The sequence below is a fragment of the Mustela nigripes genome, chromosome 2 (assembly GCF_022355385.1).
Source record: "Mustela nigripes isolate SB6536 chromosome 2, MUSNIG.SB6536, whole genome shotgun sequence".
In the NCBI taxonomy this organism is placed as follows: Eukaryota; Metazoa; Chordata; class Mammalia; order Carnivora; family Mustelidae; genus Mustela; species Mustela nigripes.
Window position 1 is genome coordinate 126,776,810 of NC_081558.1, and position 22,636 is coordinate 126,799,445.

The 22,636-nt window shown below is 36.6% G+C and overlaps 1 long non-coding RNA gene across 3 annotated transcripts in view; it reads right to left on the reverse strand.

The window, feature by feature from the left end:
• The window catches only part of LOC132010096 (uncharacterized), a 103,466-nt gene extending 85,707 nt beyond the window's left edge, over positions 1-17,759 (reverse strand). For all 3 annotated transcript variants that reach the window (XR_009402156.1, XR_009402157.1, XR_009402155.1), the window contains exon 1: positions 17,648-17,759. This is a non-coding gene — a long non-coding RNA (uncharacterized LOC132010096). The remainder of the gene's footprint in view (positions 1-17,647) is intronic.
• Between the last annotated feature and the right edge of the window lie 4,877 nt (positions 17,760-22,636).

Consider the following 22,636-nt stretch of genomic DNA (forward strand, 5'->3'; position numbering starts at 1 on the left):
AACAGCTTTTGGATTCCATTTGAAGTTGTAGGTTTATGCTTTGTGAATTATGGAATTTATGACCTTTGAGATTTCTCTTTCCAAAGATCTCATTTTACAGATGAGAAAATTGAGGCCCAGAGAAGAGAAGGGATCTATTCTAAGTTCCAAGTGGATGGATCTGAAGTGACCACTGAAGAGATTTCTTGTGTCTGTGCTGGTAATTTTCATCCTGTTGGAGTTCCTGTGGGCAACAAGGGCCACTCTTTACCGGTATCAGGGAGCACTACTTGTAGAAATAAATGAAGATTTAAATTTCTACAGCTGAAGAAAGAATGTCCACCAGGGGACTGTCTGCATGTTGTGCGAGTTACACTGACAATGTGTGGCTCCTAGAGGTCCATATTGCTACCCAATTTAAGAACGATCACCCATATTTGTCATATTCCTCCTGATATAAACAAGAGTATATAATTAACACTATGAGATTCTGAGTGTATCTGTGTGTTTTAAGCAAAAGGTTTTTTTTTTCTTTTTCTTAAACCATTCTTAAAACATTCTTTTTTGTTTGTTTGCTAACTTGCTTGTATATAAAGAATCTTTAAAAGAAAAACTGTCATCGCTCACTTCTATTTGCAAACCATCTGGCAATTCCATTTTCCAGTGACATCCAACAAAAGGAAAACAGTAAAAACAGTAGCAGGAACAAAGTAAAGACAGGTCATGTCATCAAATAGAGAACTTATGTACAAGCAGATTTGAGCAGTGCTAAATATTGTGCCCTAAAAGCATAATTAATAAAAACATTCAGGGAAAGTTTTTATCTTTAATCTGACTTCTCATTAATTTGAAATTGAGTTAACTTATGACTTAATGTTGAAAAATAGGAATCAGCATAAAAAGAGCCTGTGTCTATAATGAAGATAATAAGCAGGCTCTACCAGATGGCAACATCAAAATCTATGGCAGGGTCACACACAGAAATCAAGTATTGATTTTCAAATGAGAAAGGATGAAAAAAATGAACTAGAATTTTTTTTTATAATGGTAGAGATTTTTATACAGATATTCTAATAAATCTGTCTAGAATGTGATCTCTCTATTCATTACTTTTCCTATCATATTATACTTGGCATTTCTGTTATCCATAATTTATTCTAATATTTATCATTTTATTTACAAAGATTTTGGTATTTCCCCTTTCCCTGGGTACAGTGTGTCATCACAATTTACTGATTCTTATTTCCTTATATTTCTTATGGATACCAATAGCAGGACACTCTCAATGGTTTCCCTGATATTTTCATGTCATCCTACATGTTGACGCAAGAACGACTTTCAGAAATCACATTTTCATCCTATCATTGCTCTATTCAAATATTCAAATATCTGTCACTGAAAACCACACTCCTGCCAGGTTCCTATGGAATTTACCTCTTGAGTTGAAGCCATTCTGAGTCCAACTCAAACAAATCATTCACATGTTCCTAGAATATACTCATATTCATTCAATAGGTCTTTCTACCTTCAGAATGTGCAATTAAACAATTTGTCAAAATGCCTTCTACAAAACACTAAGTCCTTGAGTTGTAAATATTTCACTTTCTAAGATTTCTAAACATGTTTCCCCAACATGTTTGGGAAACCTGAGTTAAAAAAAGTTAAATGATTCCTCCTTTGCCAGTTTTCATCAAGAGAGTTTGGATATACAGTTTTTCTCAAAATTATTTGACTATGGAACCCTTTTCATGAAACCAATTGCTTGCTGCTTATCTAGCCATATGCATACTCATATAACTATTCTTTTAAATCTGACTTATCTATTTCAATTAAAAGCTCCAGAAATATCAAATATAGAGTTACCATTTAATACAATTCCATTCATAGATATATACCCAAGAGAAATGAAAATCTGTCCACACAAAATTTGCATATGGATATTTATAGTAGTATTTTTCTCAATAGCTTAAAGATGGAGACAACCCAAATATGCAAACACTGACAATGGATAAACAAAAGTGGTATATTCATAAAATGGAGTATTATTCTGCCTTAAAAAGGAAGGAAATTTTGACACAAGCATACATTATATGTAAAAACCTTGAAAACATTAAGCTAAGTGAAAGAAGCCAGTCACAAAAGGCCACATATTGAATTATTTCATTCACATTAAAGTGCAAAATAAAGAAATAGAGACACAGAGTAGATTTTTAAAAAATATTTAAGTGTTTTAAAAAGTGTTTAAGTATTTCAAAAATGTTTTAAGAAATGTCCAGAATAGCAGATCATATCACACTGTTTTATAACTCCTTACCAAGGCTGCGTTTCAATTAGCAAGGACTTAGTAATTATCTGACAAATGAACTAGAAAAAAAAATAGTCTAACAAAAACCTATGGCTATCACATCCTCTAGGAGCCTGTTAAAAATGCAGATTCTCTGGCTGATCCCTTACCTGCTGAACCATAATTTGCATTTTAACAAGATCCAAGATGACTGATATGCACATTGAAGTTTGAGAAACACTGAACTGTAGTATCTTCTAATTGTTAAGAACACTAAGCTTTTACATAGCCATTTTGCTTTCTCATGCCTTAGGGCTTTTAATAGGGATTAAATCAGTTCACTTTTAATAAGGACAGCACCTAATGAATTACAATTAACCTAATTTTCTCAGCTGCAGTTTTAATGTTTCCCAGTGCTCATTCAAACCTCCAAAACATGATGATTATTTAAAATAGAAGAAATTATAAAAAAAAATAGATAGATAACTTGTTCAGGTCTTTTAGCCCCTTGAATTTTACAGGCATACCATCTTTATAAATCATTGATTTAAATGAAAAAGCTAACCTTGAATTTGTTTAAAGATACAGAACAAATTATTTTTAAACCAACTTGTTTTCTTATCAATGAAAGGCAGTTTATACCTGATGAAATTTTATAATATAGGTGAGGTTCAGTGGGATGAGGTTTGGAGCTGATGACCGAGAAAGAATTCTTGAGACATCTTTGGTGCAAAATGGTGGTTTATTAAAGTACAGGGACAGGACCCATGGGCAGAAAGAGCGGCTGCCTGGGGTTGTGTGGGTGGCAGGTTATGTAGGAGGGGGCTGAGGGAGGTAAGGAACCGGGAGGTTTCAATAGAACTTTCATATGCTAAAGAGCACCTACAAGATACCTGATACCAGAGGCCTTGCCATTCTCAAGGTCGTTTTTTCCCTTTTTAGCAAGGTATTAACATTAAGATAGTTGGGAGATTCCTAAAGAATGTCACATTATTTCCTACCCAGGAGTGTGGGTGGGGCAGGTTGGGGGTGGGGGTCAGTTTGTGCTTTGTTCTCAGCCAGCTTTCTGTTCCCTCATCAATAACCACCTTTTTCCTTCCTATACTATTGTCAACATTTCTTGATGAATTAGTGGGAGTTATTTTGGTCATCCTCAAAAAAAAATAATAAATAAATAACCCATAAATATACACGGAGAAGAGAAAGATTTTCATTATTGTTATTTTTTGCAGAGCTCCAAGATTGTGCTACTGCTGGGGTTGCTATAAGACTTACAACACCACACTTCTGAAAGCTTGCTGGAACCAGAGAACGTTATAACTGAGAAACATACACTTAATTACTGTAAGAACCTACTTAGCAAGAGGATTTCATTAAAGTTAAACTGTTCCTGTTCCCCTTCCCCCAGGGGATTCACTTAAAAACAAGTCCCAGAAACCAGCTCCAGGTAACAAAGCCCAGATACAAGGGTGGGTCAGGCCTCAAGGAGACATCCGATCAGTGGGGGAATGCATACTGTCTCCCTGGTTACCAAGGAGTATGGGCCCCACCCTTTGGGAGCCTTTTGGGCACCAATCCCAACCAAGGTGATAGGCTTGTCTCCTAGGGTAAATTGTAACTCAGTTGGTCACCTAGCATCACTGTGGTGTTTCCTGTGTGTGTTACAATCTCATTGGTCACCTGTGCGTGGCCAGGCATGGCCTTTGCCCTTAAAAGCTAGACTGTGAAACTGAGAAGGGTCACCCTCTCTGGTAGAGGTGCGTCTCTGAACGTTCAGTTATATTCTTGATGCTTGACGCAAAATAAAGCTTTGCTTAACCTTCGCTTTATATCAGTCTCGCTCCTTTAATCACGGACCCATTATTGAGGCATAACAATTACAACATAAAATATACATATAAAATGCATTCCCATCAAGGATTAATTTTGTTTCTCCTCCTTCCTAACCCTGACCTCATGCCCACACAGCCAGGGAAACCTAAAGTATCATGGTTTTGCTCTTCTCCATCCCCACCCTGAAATGGACGTCCTATACACCCCAATGATAAACTCAGACTAACCAGAGCTAACTCCCTTCCCCATCATAGGTGTGCTCCTTAAAGTGAAGGCCTCCTCCAATGAGTCATGCCACTCAGCTTGGTCAGGTGTTCTATTACTAGCGCTATCAAAGGGTTTTCAAAAGGCCCTACTGCTTTTCTCAGTCTGCAAAACAGACTATACATAAAAATTAATTTATGATCAAGCACCCTTAGTATTTTGATAACAATCACAGAAGCCCACACTTTTATACAAGGTCAGAAGCCCAACAGCTCCCTTGATAAAAACAACATTGTTTAGAAAAATTCTTTGGCTAAGATTCTTTAAATATCTCCTTCCTACATATGGGAATGCTGAAATATGTTAAAGTTTATGTTTGCAATAGCATGAAGCACCTTACATATTTACAATATATACTATTCTTAGGAATATACTATTACCAATGAGACACCTGTATTGAAAATGTAATGTAAAAATAAATATGCTTACTCTCATATGAGTGCTTGATTTTACTGACAATGTATATAGAATATATCCATCAGATGTATCGACAATAAACAAAATGAATGACATTCTTTTATGTTGATATTAATTATATTTGATGAGGGAACAGAAGGCAAGCTGAGGACAAAGCAGAAGCTGACACTCCACAACAACTCCCCCCCCTTTTTTGTGACATTGCTTTTGTACTCCTGGCTGCCCAAAAGCTAAGGAAATGGAAAACAGTTAACTTATAGAGATCATAGTCCTGCAAGATAAGAGTCTCCCTCAGTTTATAAAAGCCTTAGCAATTTACATTTCTATCAATAACCTAGCATCCAGAAGGAAATGTAGATACAATTAAATGTCCTTCGAACCTGCAGCCCATTGACAAGATACTTGAAGCAGGCAGAGTGTAATGTTCTTCCAGGAAGCTCCCAACTATCTTCATGTTAATGCCTGCTAAAGGGGAAAAACAACCTTGACAATGGCAAGGCCCCTGGTATCCCATGAGTTTTCTTTAACATATGAACATCCTTTTGAAACCTCCCTTTTCCTTACCTCCCCCAACCCTATGGTATACAATCAGCCACCCCTCATAACCCCCATGCAGCAGCTCTTTCTGCCCATGGGTCTTATCCCTGTTCTTTAATTAAGCCACCATTTTGCATCAATAATGTGGGAAACAAAGGGAAAAGAAAAGTTATTAAATTTCCTTACTACCTAGAGCCCACTGACAAGTCTTTGACAGAGTGACAAGTCCAGGGCAGAGGGACATCCCTCTAGGGACTCAACTGCCTTCACCTTAATACTTTGCTAAGGGCAAAAGGCAATCCTAGCCTGATGTCTGACCCCCACTCACCCCAACCTGGATCCTGTAAATCTACTTTAACATATAAAAATTCCTTTGGAAATTCCCTTTATCTCTAAACCCTCCAAGATACATGCTGATAATCATCCCCAAGCATATGGCCCACTGATATACACCTGAAGGATCTCATGATTAAGGTTTTACTAGACTGTAACAAATGACCTTTTCCCAACAACAGCTAGCCCCTCAAGGTTCTGGAAACCTTGCTTCCAAAATTCCTTAAAGATTTACACTCTCCCTCACCCACTTCTACTTGCAAGTGTGTAATGAACCACTCCTCACAACCCCAGGAGAGCAGCTCGTTCTGCCCATAGGTCCTGTCCTCATGCTTTAATAAACCACCATTTTGTACCAAAGACGTCTCAAGAATTCTTACTTGGTCCTCGGCTCTGGACTCCACCCCCACTGAATCTCACTTACATTCTAAAACTTCATCACCAAGATATCTCAAAAATTCTTTCTTGGTTGTGGACTCCAGACCTCACCCCATCAAACCTCACCTATGTTCCAAAATGCCAACCAATATTCAAGGAAGTGCTCATTTAGCCTATTAAGAAATTAAAAACTAGAATGATTAACAATAAAGGAACTTAACTTGGGTTTATGAACTAAAGCATACAGTTGTTTTCAGAAATGAGTAACTTTAATTCTTTCTATGAAATCCTGTACACACAGAAGGGATTCTAGACTTCAGAAGCTTACTAAAAATACAGACACATAAAATCCAAGAGCAAAATAACAAGCTAATTTTAACTGGCTTATTTCCTGATTAAAAATTACACGTATGCATTCAGAGTCCCTCTTAATGAGTAGTTATTGAAAGATAAAAAGTCTTCCTTGTTTAGAAATAGAGTTTTTTAAAAAAAAGAAAAATTTTAAATCAATTACCCATTACTATTTTTATAATAGTATAGAAAATAATATGAGTCTTACAAGTATAGGAACTAACCACCTACATTTCATAAGTCCAGAAATGCCACTCTTTAGAATACAGGATCATACTGATCCTTTGGTGGGTGTGATTTTATAATCTAAAAAAGACGTATATATCTGGAGGGAAAACACAAATCCGAGGTGATTAAGGGTAGGATGCTTCAGTTGGAGAATATTTTTTTTAGAAAAAATGAAAAATGCGATATAATCTTTCAAAAAGATCTGCTTATTTTTAAATGAGTAGAAAAACTCAAAGTAATTGTGAATTAAATTAAAAGATCTTATTTTTAAGGACATTAAACTTGGTTGGCAGGGGTGGTCTAAGATGGTATAGGAAGACTCTGAACTCACCTCTTCCATGGATGCACCAGGTCCATACCTACATATAGAACAATTCCTCCTGAAAAAGAACCAAAGGCTGACTGAAGAGCTTTTGCACAACAAAGGATAGAGGGACCTCACAGAGAACAGCAGGAGAGATAGAGACATGGTAATGAAAGAATTCCCACCCTGGACAATGCAAGCTGCCCTGGGGAGAGACAGTACTGAGGGACAGTGAACGGATTCATCTGTCTTGGGGCACAGAAAAAAGTTGTAGTTTAAAAGGGCAACTAAAATATGAAGGAACTAACCCTCCACCAAACAGTGGAGGGTCAGAGGCATGGGCTAGTGCCATGGTATATGCTACTGCTCCACCTTGATAGTGCAGATAGGCTCTGAGTACCCTAGCCATCCTGCTACCTCCATGAGTCTCAGACCCCTGGCCCACACTGGTCCTAGATACCCTGGGGCATAGGAAAATAGGCCAAGGTTTAAAAGAGCAACTACAATATAAAGGAACGAATCCCAAAGCTCTGCCAAATGGTGAGGGAGCAGTGAAACACTCTGGGCACAAAAGGGCAGGCAAGCGCCACTGTTTATGTTTTCCCTCTACCTTGATAGAACAGAAGAGAACAGGGGATAGTGCCCTGGCCAGCCTGCTGCTTCAGTGAACCCCAAGACCCTAGCCCACACCTGCCCCATTTGTTCCTCTAAGGAGACCACATAAGGCAGACCCAACATCCCTCTGGACAGTGCTCACTCAGGACAATTCAAGCCATCTCTCCAAGGTGACCCAGGTGCAAAGAATCCCAGGATACTCCATGCCCATATCTCCTTCAACTGGAGATGACAGTCTAGATGATTGTGCAGAGAGCCTACTTGGGCTGCTGCCCTGCCATAGTCACCGCTCTGTAGAATGCCCTGGAAATCTCAGACTATGCCCACTTCAGCTGAAGCTGTCCCAATAGGGTGCCCTCTATGTGGAGTGTCCCTGGACTTCCTGACTCATGCCCACTTCAGCTCCAGCCACCCAACCAGAATGGCCCGAGTGTGGGGTACCCCAGGACCCCCAGCTAACACTCACTAGATCTCCAGATAGCCAGAAAAAGCTGCCAGGCCCATGTAGTCTATACTGGGATGTCCCTACACAAGACTATTCCTTCAAGTCTGTAAGTAGTTGTTTGACCTAATTCCTAGAAACAAACACAGAAAATTTAAAAAAAAAATAAAAAAAAAAATAAAAAAAAAAAAAACGAGGAGACAGAGGTATATTCTCCAAACAAAACTTCAGAAAAAGAACTCAATGAAATGGAGATAAGCAATTTACCCATTAAAGAGCTCAAAGTAATGGTCATGAAGATCCTTACTGGACTTAGGAAAGAAAGAATTAACTCAGTGAGAACTTTAACAAAGAAATTGAAAATAATTTTTGAAAAACCAATCAGAGTTGAATAATTCAACAACTGAAATGAAAACTACACTAATTCAGCAATTCAACAGCAGATTAAGATGTGGAACAACAGATCAGTGATAGGGAAGACAGGGTAATGAAAAGCATCTAAGCTGAATAGCAAAGAGAAAAAAAAATTAAATAAAGACAGGTTGATGAATCTCTAGGACAACATCAAGCATACTAACATTTGAATTATAGGGGTCTCAGAAAGAGAACAGAGTGAGAAAGGGGCAGAAAACTTATATAAGGAAATAATACCTAAAAGCATCCCTAACTTGCAGAAAGAAGCAGACATCCATATACAGGTCCAGGAATAACAGAGAGTTCCAAATAAGATAAACCCAAGGAGGTCTACACCAAAACACATAGTAATTCAAATATCAAAAATTAAATATAAAGAGAGAATCTTAAGAGTAACAAGAGAGAAATAATTAATTATGTTCAAGGGAAACCCCAACGAGCTATCAGCTGATTTTTCAGGAGAAACTTTCCAGGCCACAAGAAAGTGACATAATATATTCAAAGTGCTGAAAGGAAAAAAACTCTACAATTAAGAATATTCCCCTGGCACTGTTCATGGGGAACCCAAGTCCTTCTGATTGAGGACCAAAGGAGAAAAAAAAAGACTACTCTAGATTAGAGTACGCAAGATTATCATTCAGGACTGCTAGAGAATAAACACTGCATAATCCAGTAATTCCACTACCACCCAAAGAAAATGAAAACACTAACTCAAAAAGATTTATGTGCCCCTGTGTTTATTGCAGAGTTATTTGCAATAGCCAAGATATGGAAACAACGTAAGTGTCCACAGCTAGATAAATGGATATTTATACACACATGCACACACAAACATGTACACACACACACAAAAAGGAAGTTAACTGAACTCTAAAAAAGAATGATATTTTGTCATTTGTGACAACATGGATGGACCTGGAGGGCATTATGCTAGGTGAAATAGGTCAGATAGAGAAAGACAAATACTGCCTGATTTCACTTACATGTGGAATTAGTTACATTACTAGACAAATGAACAAACAAAAAACAAAAGCAGAATTATAAATACAGAGAACAAACTGAAAACTGGTGGTTGTCACAGGGGAGGGAGCAGGAATGTGGGTGAAATAAGTGAAGGGAATTAAGAGGTACAGACTTCCAGTTATAAAATAAACAAGTCATGGGGGTGAAAAGTCGTACAGCATAGGGTATATAGTCAAAAATATTGCAATAATGTTGTATGGTGACAGTACCTATACCTCCTGTGGTAAACATAATATACTACTGAGAATTGTTGAATCATTAGGTTCATTACGTTTTTGACTAACATTACATTGTTGACATTGTATAGCAACTATGCTTCAGTTAAAACAAAGAGTACTAAACTTACGTTATCATTATGGTTCTTGACACAAGGCAACATTTAAGGGCCATGATCCAGACTTTGGAAAGAAGTCCCTTGTTGCCCATCATTCCCAGACACTTCCACATGGCAATTTGCCCTGATTGGCTGCTTCTGTTTCATTGCTTTTGCAAGTGGCAGGAGCTACTGTAATAGTAGGTTTGTGGTTGGTTAATTTTTGTCCTGGCATACTACGAACATGAGGCCCCTGTGAGAGATGTCTTGCTTATCAGCCACAGACTTCTGGGACCTCTTTTCTCTGGTCTTTCTCTTTTTGAACTACCAGTGAAGCTGTAACTGCCATAAATCTGTATGTCCCTAATGAAATTTGGAAAGTGAGCCAGCTCATCTTGGCGAATTTGTATCAGTTACAGTCTCTTCCAGTTTGTCTCACTACCAAATTCACTTTTGACTGTTAGTGTTAGCTGAAAGCTGAGGTGTTGAAATGACCTCTCTGAATTATTAGAGGAGAAGTGATGGGCTTCATTTAAAAGATTAACTTAAGGGGCACCTGGGTGGCTCAGTGGGTTAAAGCCTCTGCCTTGGGCTTAGGTCATGATCCCAAGGTCCTGGGATAGAGCCCCATGGCAGGCTCTCTGCTCAGCAGGGAGCCTGCTTCCCTTCCTCTCTCTCTCTGCCTAATTGTGATCTCTGTCTGTCAAATAAATAAATAAAATCTTAAAAAAAAAAATAAAAGATTAACTTAAAAAAAGAAAAAGTGGATTTTCCTTTTCATAGCAAAGTTCAGATTTGATTTATACATGTGGTTTTCTCTCTAGTCTAAAAGACACAGATACTTAAGAATAGCCTTAGACTTTCTACAAAGAAAGATTGTGGGTGTGGCAGGGTTGGCTTTGCTGTTAAAATCGTAGATGCCTTCCAATGTCAAACAAGAGAAAAAACTGACAACAGTACACCAATTGGGAATTTTTTAAAGAAACTAAAGATATGGAAGGAGTGTTGTTCAGTCCCAGGATTGGATGATTAGTGTCTACCCCTGTTCCTTACAGCCTATTTTGATTCAGTGGTGGGTTATCTCTTTGTCTGGTTAACTCCCATAGCACTTCGCTTGCACCTGCCTTGTATTTACTCCTACTATCTTTTACTGTAGCTGTTTGTTCATCCAGCTTAAATCTTTTATTGAACTGGAAGCTCCTTGGAGACAGAAAGATAACCTTACACATATTTTTATCTTCGGCAACATATATCATAGGAGGAAATTTAAAAATAAGGAAAGAAAGAAAATTTCTTGAGCATGTATTATGCATTAGGCAAATGTAAGGTGTTATTATATGAAAAGGTACAATAACAAATTTGTGTTCCCTGTCTTCTTTTTGTATTAATTGAGACCTAACCCTACATACACAGATGTAGATAAAAATACCAGCTTTATTTTTCTAACAGTTGAAACTGAAGAAGATTTAGGGGTGTAGCAACAATGGGCTTCCTAAAACATATGCAGAATTAGGCAAATGCTCTCATCTGGTTATAGGTATAGCTGAAAAACCCCAATCTTCCCCATGTGGGCTTGTGCCCTTGTTAAACATACATTATAGCAGAAAAGACCAGAATGAGCACTTTCTGCAGGCATTTGGGGATCCTAACCAGGAGATAGGAAGGTAGGCTAAACTCCACAGTTTTCTCCCCAAGCATACAGTTTGCTTCTTCAAACCTGCCAGTGAGATTATTTGTATCTTTCATCTGTGGAAAGAAGGCAGTGAGGAGGAGGCAGAGAGATGTCAGGATTGTTAGACTAATGAATATCCTTTTTCTATGGTCACATAGTAGGGGAAAGGAGGATTTTCCACCACCAAGTTGTTTTCATACAACATTTCATTAAATCTTTCAATCTATATCAGGTTAGGTAGAGTGATTTTGGTTATTTAAATGAAGAAGGGAAAGCCCACAGAAATTAAGTAACTTGTTCTAAGTTTCAGAGTTAGCTAATGTCAGTCAATATTCAAACCCAAAGTGTATGCTCTTTGCTTAACATGGTCCACAGCGAATGGGTCAAACACATATTTGATGAATGAATGCATGGGTGGATGGATGAAAAGGAAAAAAACTTGGCATACAATTATGCATCAGCTATGATAAATTCCAAGAATTTCAATTGATTCAAGCTTTTAAACTTAATGATTTCCATATTGTAAATATGTCTTGATAAATTAAAAAAGGATAACTTTTTTTTTTTTTTTTTTGGTTTATGAGGAAAGACTGTATGGAAATTTTCTCAAACTGTTCTGCATTTATATCATCCCAATAGACTGTCAACTCCTGGAAGTCGGGAAGTACTACTACTACCATTATATCCTCCCTAACACCTATAGAAGTTCAGAAGGCCCCTTATAGATGACTATGAAGAGAAGCGATGCACAGATGTAGATAAATTCTTAATAATTTCTTCAAGTGAATTTTATTAACTTAAAACCTCATATGTATGCATTTATGTATGTGGGTGGATAGATGGATTGATGGGTAGATGGATAGTTAGATGATATATAGATAAGTGTGTGTGTATATGTACACACACACATATATATATATATATATATATTTATATGTGATATTTTTTCTTAAAGTGTCACTAGCCTCTGGTATTGGGTGCACATCTTAAGTTGAGAAGAGGCATAGTGGTATGTCATAAGTGTGGGAAGAATTATTATAAGGGAAGATTCTGATTAGCGAGGTCTTTCTGAACTAAGAAGACAATAAAATCAAAAGGCTTAAACTTACACTTAAACAGAAGGAATATAGGTTACATGTCAGGAAGGCTTTCCTGAAGCAAGGGCTATTAAACAGGGTATGGAAAAGATTTGCAGAACCTCCTCCTTTGGAATTCTCTGATAATCAGGATAAACCACCAGCTGGTTTAGATACAGTGTTGCTTGGGCAAGGAGTGGCCTGCATGAACTCTCAAAGCATATAATAAAATTATTTGGACTTTCTTCATCACAAAATAATTTTATTGCTCCAGTATTCTCAAATAATGCAACACAATGCTGAGCACACAGCAGTTGCCCAATGAAAGTTTACTGACCAGATTCACCAGTAAAATGGCTGTAGGGAAAAGGAGAACTGGATTATCCCCAGCTCTATAAACAGTCTGAAACTTGGAGGAAATCAGTCCATTCCTCCAGGTCTTCACTTCCCTGCTCTGTGGATTATAGCCTCGAGTCGAAGGTCCCTGGGATTCTCGTAGTGCTGCGACTCTGTGGTTCCGATTAACCTAATCTGTATCCACTTCATGTTGGCTATCAATATCATAGAAGGGAAACAAGAAAGGTTGGCTTCTAGTGTCACTTTGTCCACCAATTAGCATTTTAAGGTAGCTCAAATCATTTAATTTCCCTGGGATTCCACCTATAGAAGCCTTTTGAGACAACAACTCTGTAATTCCATTACAATGGCATACCAAGTTACATTCTTTGCTTATTCATATTATCATTTCTGATGTTTTTCAGGGAAAAAAATGGCTCAAAATATTATCAAAATTACTTTTAAATATTTTAACCGTCCATTCATTAAACAATATACTTTATGTTCATTTATTTCTGTCAAATGTAAATTTATCTCAAATGTTTAATCAGTGTTTATTATCAGTTCCTTTATTAAAAATATGGTAATGTTAGTTACTACTTTATTTAGAAATAATATCATTGACTCCATGGGATTACTATGCTCAGAGAGTCACACTAGTTATAAAATGCTTCACCCATAACTTAGAAAAGCCCCATAGAGAAATTTCAGAAAGTTCAAACTAAGCTACAAGACTTTGATTTGCCCTCTAGAAGTAAAAATGTGATTTACCTTTTCCAATGAAAGAGACTTGTTATCAGCAAATATTTACACAAAGACCTGCTGATAACCAAATGGTTTAACTAGCCAGACGTTAAGTGACAAACCCAGCATGATAAGAATCTGTAGATAAGGAAATGAATAAAGGTATACTGACTGTATGCCGCATGCATTTATATTTGAATGGATGTGTGTTCATCTGTCCATTCATTCATTTAGTAAGCATTCATGGAATTCTGCTAGGTACTAGACACCTGTTACCTGGGGATGAGAAAGTGGTAAGACATGATAAGACATGGCCCTTTCCCAGAAGATATTCCCAACCTAAGAGACAGTACAAATGTGTAAATAAGTACAGTGCCCTTATGAGTTCTATACTAGAAGTATACACAACACGAAAGGAAAGAGAGTGTAACTACAGGCCCAGAAATAAGAAATAATAGATTTAGATCCCCCCCAACAAGAATGACAGGTGTTGGAATCAGACATACAATGTAGCTATGTGTGAAACAGTAAAGGAGAGGGATATAATTATAAACATGAGCATACAATAGAAAGAACTCTACAGATTGGAGAAAAATAAGATTTTTAAAACTGTAAAGTTAAATTATTGATATCTGAAACTCAGTAAGCTAGTTGAGCATATACAGTAAAGAAAGAAAAGAAAATAGAACAGAAGAAAGCAGCTTGCCATAGAGAATTCAAGGGTCCAAAGGGTATAATCAAAGTAACAGAACAAGGGGATGTTAAGCAGTTTCCTGGCCTCTGTCTGATGCAAATCTGATGCAAATACCACCCTCTACCCTCAGTTGTGAAAATTAATGTGTTCAGACATTACCAAATGTCTCTGAGGCACAGAATCACTCCAGTTGAGAATCACTACCATAAAAAAACATATGAGAAACACAAATTACTGGCCTATTTCACTTATGGTTATGAATGTAAAAATCCTAAAAATAATTGCAAATTGGATTTAATAGCAAATGAAATATTAAGTCCAGTTGAATTTTGAAATGCAAAGATGATTATATATACGAAAAGCTATAAGATGATAGTCCATGTTGACACATTAAAGAAAAATCCTATGTCCTTTCATAAATATATATGTATATGTGTCTGTACATACATGTATATACATGGCCCTTTCCCAGAAGATATTCCCAACCTAAGAGACAGTACAAGAGACACACCATATACTAGGGTGTCCACTAGTAGGCGGTTCTTTCACCTTTGTATTTTCCTTTTTAATTTACACCTTATAGTAACCAACCTGTCATCTGAATTAAGAAACCATGCTTTAAGTTCAGCACTATGCATGAGGAAAAGGAATCCCACGTAACTGAACTAATCACAGAAGCCTTCTCCACAAGTTTATAGATCTTTAGAGAAAAGAATAAAAAAATTAGAATAGCTAACAAGGCCATTTACAAATGTTTCATTTCCATTGAAAAGTAGACTCCAGATTTATTTTAATAGTACAACAAATGTTTACTATGTTGATCTGCATTTTATTTCATTTTATTTTATTATTTTGTTTCATTTTTTAATAATAAAAGATGGGAAAAGATTAATGAAGTGCTAAAAGATCTGTATTTTAAAAAGCAATTCCAAGAAGTTACATTCAACTTATATTAGTGCAAAAAAAAAAAAGTGTTTTCAAAAGATTAATTCTATATCTGTAGCATTCAATACAATGGTTTTTAAAACCAACCAACCCTTATTGTTAGCATCCAGTAAATAAATATGAATGACTCATTAGTGCACCCCCATGAATTGAAATGCTCATTTGCAGTGGCTTTAGAATGCACCCAATTTCAAAATGACCTCTATTATTTTTTATTTAATTATGTATGTAAATGAATCTGAGATCACTGTATGTTCTACAATCCAGCAAGCTGGTTCTCTAACATCACTACGTCTACCAGCCATTTAAGGAAATGAATAGGAAAAGATTATGAGATGTAAGGAGACTGTGGGCTGGTTCTTTACTCTGGAGGATGTTGCACTCCAAACCACCATCCCCAGAGCTACATCTCACTAAGCAGGAAATCAGTGTTAGCTCAGGGTCACACTCCTGATTCTCACAAATCCTGAGCTCCCTCTGACTCAGTCTGTGCAAAAGGACATGGGTTAAGCAAAACCATGGAAATCACTTCTCTAAATGTTTTGACGATTGTATGAAGAGCAACTAACTTCAATTAAATATGAGATAATTGCAGGAAAATGAATTAGGGGGTACAAAGTGTATCATGACTTATTAGCCTGATAGTTATTATAAACATAATTGCAATAGTTATACCTACCACCGGCTAATTGCTGTGCTGGGCACTTCAAATATATCTATAATAAGGATGACGGTGATAACAATACTCAACTGAAAGAAACAAAGAAATTGCTGCCTGTCAGGGAAAGGAAGGGTCGTGACAAGAAATATTCTCATCATGTAGTCCATGCTGTCTTCAGCAGTCACCGTCCCACTTTTCATTAGGACACCATGGGGTCCTTCAGTCCTCCTGTTCTGGGATATTGAATCAATAGCGAGAACACCACTGACAGATAATCTCAGCAGTAATAAAGATTTAAAGGAACCTGTGTAAATTTAGGGCTTGCCTTTATTAATTTACACTCTCCCGGGCAGAGGACCTTGCTTGGGGTGTGGCCTATTCCAGGAAAGCCCAAAGGCAGTTGCCTTTGAGTATCTGTCTGCTTACCTGGGGCTTTTCTTGTCGCTGCCTGCCAGAATTTGCCAGAAGGGACTGAGTCACACTGCTTCCTGAGAATTTGATAAATCCTCTAACCTACGCATACCTACAACTTGTCTTGCCTGGGCAGTCCCAATCAAACCCACAGCCTCAGACCCAGTTGCCTTCAGCTGGATGTCCTTTGTTTATTTTGTTTTCTCCTACTAACTTACTCACATATGGCCCATCGGAAATAGACATTGTCACAGGTGAAAAATGAGGAGGATTTTTGTTAAGTCACTGAGAAAACATAGTTAGAGGACATACACTTCTAAGAGATATAAAAAAATGCTTTAGCATTTTAGTAATATGACTAGATGGGGGGGAATCAGAAAGGATAGTAATAAGACATCCTACAGCGTTCCTTTTAACTTGAATATCTCTCCTTAGAGAATAAGAAAAGAGACCAGTCTCTGGCCCCCATTATATTCCCAATATGGGCAGTAACTGAATTTATAGTTATCATCTGAACACCGACTATATACCACCCACTATGCTAAATGCTTTAGATGCATTATCTTATTTAATCCCATGGCAACTTTTGTGATTTTACAAAGTACCATTATCCCAAATATAGATGAGAGAAGAGTCTTAGCAAGACTGAATAAAATTCACAGGGCTACCTGAATTGTTAAGTGAGAGACTGAGATTCCAATCCTGGTCTCTTTGAATCCAGTGCATTTAACTCCATGCAATGATGCCGTAGAATACCATTCTGTAAGGTCTGGGCTGATGTTTCAATCTTTGCCTCTAATCGGCAAACTCCTTCAGGGCAGAATTTATTTCTCATTAATTTTTATATTCGCAGAATATGGAATAATGCCTGTTACAGAACAGGGACTCAATGATTGTCAAATGAACCATATGATGAATTAATAAATAAAGGCAGGCAGGAATTAATTTTAAAAGGAGACAGTAAATTGAAGTTTGTGAAAAAAGCTAATTCTGCACCAAGAATACTACCCCTGTTGTTGGTTTGGTGCCCCTCCATTTCCACTGTACCAACATATGAGTATTTTATGATAAGCACCATTTTTACTTTAGAATTAAATAAAATGCTTTCGAAAATATGTACTTTACCCAGGGATTTAAATGAACGATTGAAATTCCATAATCAGAACATGACACGACCAAGAAAGCGTTTAATCATATGTTTCCTATAATAAGCTACTTGAAGTGTTCTTAGGGTTACAATTTTGTAATCTAGACATGAGAGGAAGATCTCTACTCTTGACAACATTCAACACAGGCACTTCAACTGGCTTTGGATAAAAGACAAACCCCTTCTTTTGCATTACATAGATGTTCTCTCTTTCCTTATCTGTAAGCGGACAGTCCTAACCGTTACCTTCACATCCTCTGCCATCTTTCTCCAGTTTCTGGCAAGCTTGATCCTTGCAGTAGTAACTGCCAATTGTATCACGGCATTGGTTCTGACGCCGTCAATGATACATTCATTTATATCTGCAATTGAATATTTAAACAGAATTAGCCTCCTCTCACCAGACACATAAAAAGACTTCAGTGGCTCTCTTAAAAACGTACCAGAACAGAATGACTTTATTCCTTGACCTCAGATTAAATGAGATAACACTACAATATCTTACTTTAATTAGAACTAATGTACTCTAATTTTGACGTAAAGGAAAAGGCAGGTCATAGCCTTTGGCACTTGAAATATTTTTGAACAGTGTACTAAGGAGTTGTTTAGTCTTATGGAATTTGGAGACTTACAATATACGTCCAGAAATTTCATATTCAAGTCATCATTTGATGACTCACAGATAGTGAGTCAGAACACTAGGTTGCCCATTTGTCCATTAAGAAAAGGTTGTTACTGGCTTCTCAAGTAAATAACTATTGAGTACCCCTGCTATATATCTGACATTGTGCTGGGCAGGGTGGTAGAGGTAGAAACATAGTTCCAAGGTTTCCAGTGGTCAAAATCCAGGTGGGGTTGAGGACCGCAAGGAAGTGTGATTTGGTTGCGTCCATGTACTGGACATGTCCACACTCCATTCTAAACCTGCGGCCAGAGCCTATCTTTACAGAGGTCTCCCCGTCATCCAGTTTATAGGTAATAAGCATCCCAACACGTCTGAAGATTTGAGAGTGATGTGTCCTGCTCACAAGAGGCTGCTCGCCTCCATGTTCCCTAACTGACCTACTAAATCTTTGCCTCAGGAGATGAGTGTGGCTGGAAGACAGAGGGGGTAGAAAGGGCACGAAGGAAGTGGGGAGGAGCAGGTAAAAATGAGAGAGAGTCAAAAGGAAAATGTGTTCATCCAAAAGAGCAGAAGCAGCTGACAAAGTAGAAGCACAGAAAAAGAAGGGCTGAGTGGTCCTGACTGCGGAACCATGAGGACAGGGCACCACTGATCCTGGAGGAGCGAAGAACTGACAGGCAGAGTGAGCTGTGGTGCTCCCTGACTGGATGTTATGGTCTGAAGCATGGCTGCGCAGGTGTTGAGACCGCTTTTGTTTGTTTTTAGGTGACTTTTTATTGAAATGTGCCATAGACACAGAAAAATATATAAATTCTAAGTATACTGTTGTGAGTTTTTCAGATATAGAATAGACCAATGTAACCACACTAAAGAGAACATTACCCTGCCTGGTTGAAGGTAGCAATGAGCTCAATCTTTAATCACTAAGGGTTACAGGTTTTGTCTTTTTGAACTATATAGGCAGAATCATATTGTATTTGTGTTTCTGTTGTGTGGCTTCTTTTTTTAAAAAAGACTTTATTTATTTATTTGAGACAGAGAAAGAGAGAGAGAGCATAAGCACATAGCACAAGCAGCGGGAAGCAGAAAGAGAGGGAGCAGAGCAGTAGACTCCCTGCTGAACAGGGAGCCCAACATGGGGCTCAATCCCAGGACCTTGGGATCATGACCCGAGCCAAAGGCAGACACTTAACCTCCTGAGCCACCCAGGTGCCCTTGTGTCTGGTGTCTTTCAGCATTCTGCTTCTGAGATATACCCATGTTGTTGCATACACTTGCAGTTTGTTCATTCTCATTCCTGTATATTATACAATTCTATAAATACACCACAATTTTAATTGACCCATTTCATAGCTGATGAGATATTGGATATTTTCTTATTTGGGGGTCAAGAGTGCTGTTATAAACATTCTCAGAACTGTTTTCAGTGAACTAACGTGTGCACTTCTGTTGTGTAATATATCTAGGGCTGGAATTGCTAGGTCAAAAAGTATGATAGCTTGGCTTTGGTAGTTATAGCCACATAGTCTTCTAAAGAAGTTAGGATCTAAGTTATACTCTCACCAATGGTATATTAGATACCAGATGCTACTCATGCATCCCTGCCAACATCGGGGATAGTCTCTTTTGTTTTGTTTTATTTTTACTCTTCTGGGAGAATGTATATTATCATATCACAATCTCTAATTTGCATTTTCTTGATGACTAGTTAGTTTAAGCACATTTTCATGTTATTGTGCATTTAGATAACATCTTGTTGAAGTGCTTGTTCAAATATTTTGTCCATTTGTCCAGTTCTTAAATTACTGGTTACTTTACTGGGGGGTAAGATAGAATGTTAAATAGCAGTGGTAGTAATGATCGTCTTTGCCTTCTGAATGCAGAAGGATTTTTTTTTTTTTTAACATTTAACTGTTAAGCATGACGTCTACATAGTTGGGTTTTTAAAATAGATTAGTTTTATCAGATTAAAGGACAGTTTTTTTTTTTTTAACATTTCACTATTAGATATGACGTGCACATAGTTGGGATTTTTTTTATAGATTAGTTTTATCAGATTAAGAAATGTCCTTTCTACCCCTAGTTTCTTTACTATTTGTATTATAAATAGATGTTAATAAAGATAGTTATATGGTTTTTCTTGTTCATTCTGTTAATGCAATAAATAGATCTGATTGATTTTTGTATCCCTGAAGTAAAGGTGGTCATGATACAGTACCTTTTTAATATATTTCTGGATTCGGTTAGCCAATATTTTGTTTAGAATTTTTGAGATTATATTTATGAGAACAACTTATCTATATTTTTTATTTCTTGTAATATCCTTGTTAGATTTTGGCATCCAGATCATACTGGATACGCAAAACAACTGGGAAAGGTTTTTCCTCTTCTTCTATTCTCTGAGATAATCTATATAAGATTGTTGTCATTTCTTACTTAAATGTTTGGATGAGTTCGTCTGTGATTCCATCTGGGCCTGGGATTATGATTGTGTACTTATGCGTATGTGTGTATGTGTGTGTGTGCACAGTTTTTAATTACAGGTTCAGTTTCTTTAACAAATACAAGAATATTCAGATTTTTATTTAAACATGTAAAAAGATTGTTTCAAGGAATTTGTCTTTATCATGTAAATGTTCAAATATATTGCTGTTAAGTTGTTCACAATAGTCTCACACTATCTTTTTAATGTCTGTCTAATTTATAGTGAGGTTCCCTTTCTTATTCCTGAAATAAGTGTGCATCTTCTCTATTATTTTTGATCAGCTTTGGTATCTATCTATCTATCTATCTTCATCTTTAAAAAACAAATTTTTGGCTTTATTGGTTTTTCAGTATTCCACATTTTCCATTTAATTACATTAGCACTGTGATCTCTATCATTGCTTTCCTTCTACTTTCTTTAGATTTCTTTCACTGCTCTGCTTCTAAGTCGTTGAGATGGAAATTTATATCATTTATTTTTAGACTTTCTTCTTTTAAAATATTTCTGGTTATCTAAAAATGGGTAACAAACCACTCCCAAATTTATTTAAAAAGGCAATTGACTGGGGTGCCTGGGTGGCTCAGTTAGTTAAGTGTCTGACTCTTGATCTCACTGGGTGTGGTGCATAAATAATAAATCGTGGAACACTAAAAAAATAAAATTAAATTAACAACAACAACAACAACAAAAAGAAAGCAGAAAGAAAAAGAAAGGCAATCTACTGTTATCTTTCACATTTCTGAGGACTGATGGATTCAGTTTGATGGTCCTCATTTGGGATTTCAAGTATGGTAGCAGTCAAGTGACAGTCAGGGTTAAGCTTACATAAGGCCTTTTAACTCATATGTTGGGATTGGGGCTGAGATGGTTGGAATATTTGTGTGGTTGGTGGGGCATTGATATCTCTCTCCACGTGCCCAAATTTGACTTTCTCACTAAATGGTGGTCTAAAGGTAGAGACATTTTACAAGGTGGTTATCATTCCTCAGAGAGATTTTCTAAGAGATCCAAACAGAAGCTACAAAGCTCCTTATGACATAATCTTTGAAGTACATTGGATTGTTTCTTAGATATCTTTTGGTTAAAGCAGTCCAGGCCAACTGAGAGTCTAGGATCTGGAGAAATTCCTTCCCACAATGTGGGAATTGCCGTTTCCAGGAAAGAAAGAAATTGATGGCAGCGTTCGTGGACAGAGCATACCCCAGTAATATAAATTTTCCTAAAAATAAATTATTAGCCATATCCCACAGGTTTTCTTGTGTTATAATGTGTCATCACTCAATTCAAAATATTTCCTAATCTACACTAACCCTTCTTTTGGGTTATTTCAAGATACATTTTGAAGGTTTTTTCAAACATTTGTGGTATTTCCAATCATCTTGTTCATATAAAACGCTGTATCAATTTGGCCGGCTACACAGCATAACTTACATGACTTCAATTCTTCAAAACTTATTAAGGTTTGCTTTATATTCCAGCATATTGTCAATTTTGGTTTAAAAAAAAAATCTCTGTTTACTGGAAAATAAGATCTACAATTCTGAGGTGCTACATTTTCTCTAAATATATATGCAATAGACATATTACATGTATATACGTATTTCATATACATATTTCAAATATGTACAAATATGTATATTTAATGAGTTTGAGTTTATTAATCATGTTTTTCATATCATTGTATCATTGTATCCTTAAGGACTTTTTTATATGTTTATTGTATAGGTTAGTACAATCTACATGATTTTATGTTTGTCCTTTTATGACTACAAGTTGTGTTTTATATATTTTGAAGCTCTATTGTAAGTGACATACAAATTTAGAATTGCCACATCTTCCTAGCAAATTAACGCTTTGTTATTTTAAAATGCTCTTCTTTAGATACAGCTATATTTCTTTCATTAAAGTTGAGGTTTAATGATATTGGTATAGTTTTATAAGTTTTCTTTTGGTTTGTGTTTGCATGACATTTTATGCTCTAAACTTTTAACTTTTTCTATATGCATATATTCAAGAAACTATATCTATATATTTATATTTGTCTATATGTGTTATTTTTAATATTCCAATATCCTTAAGCTGTGATATTATATCATTGACTTTAATGTAATTACTGACATATTTG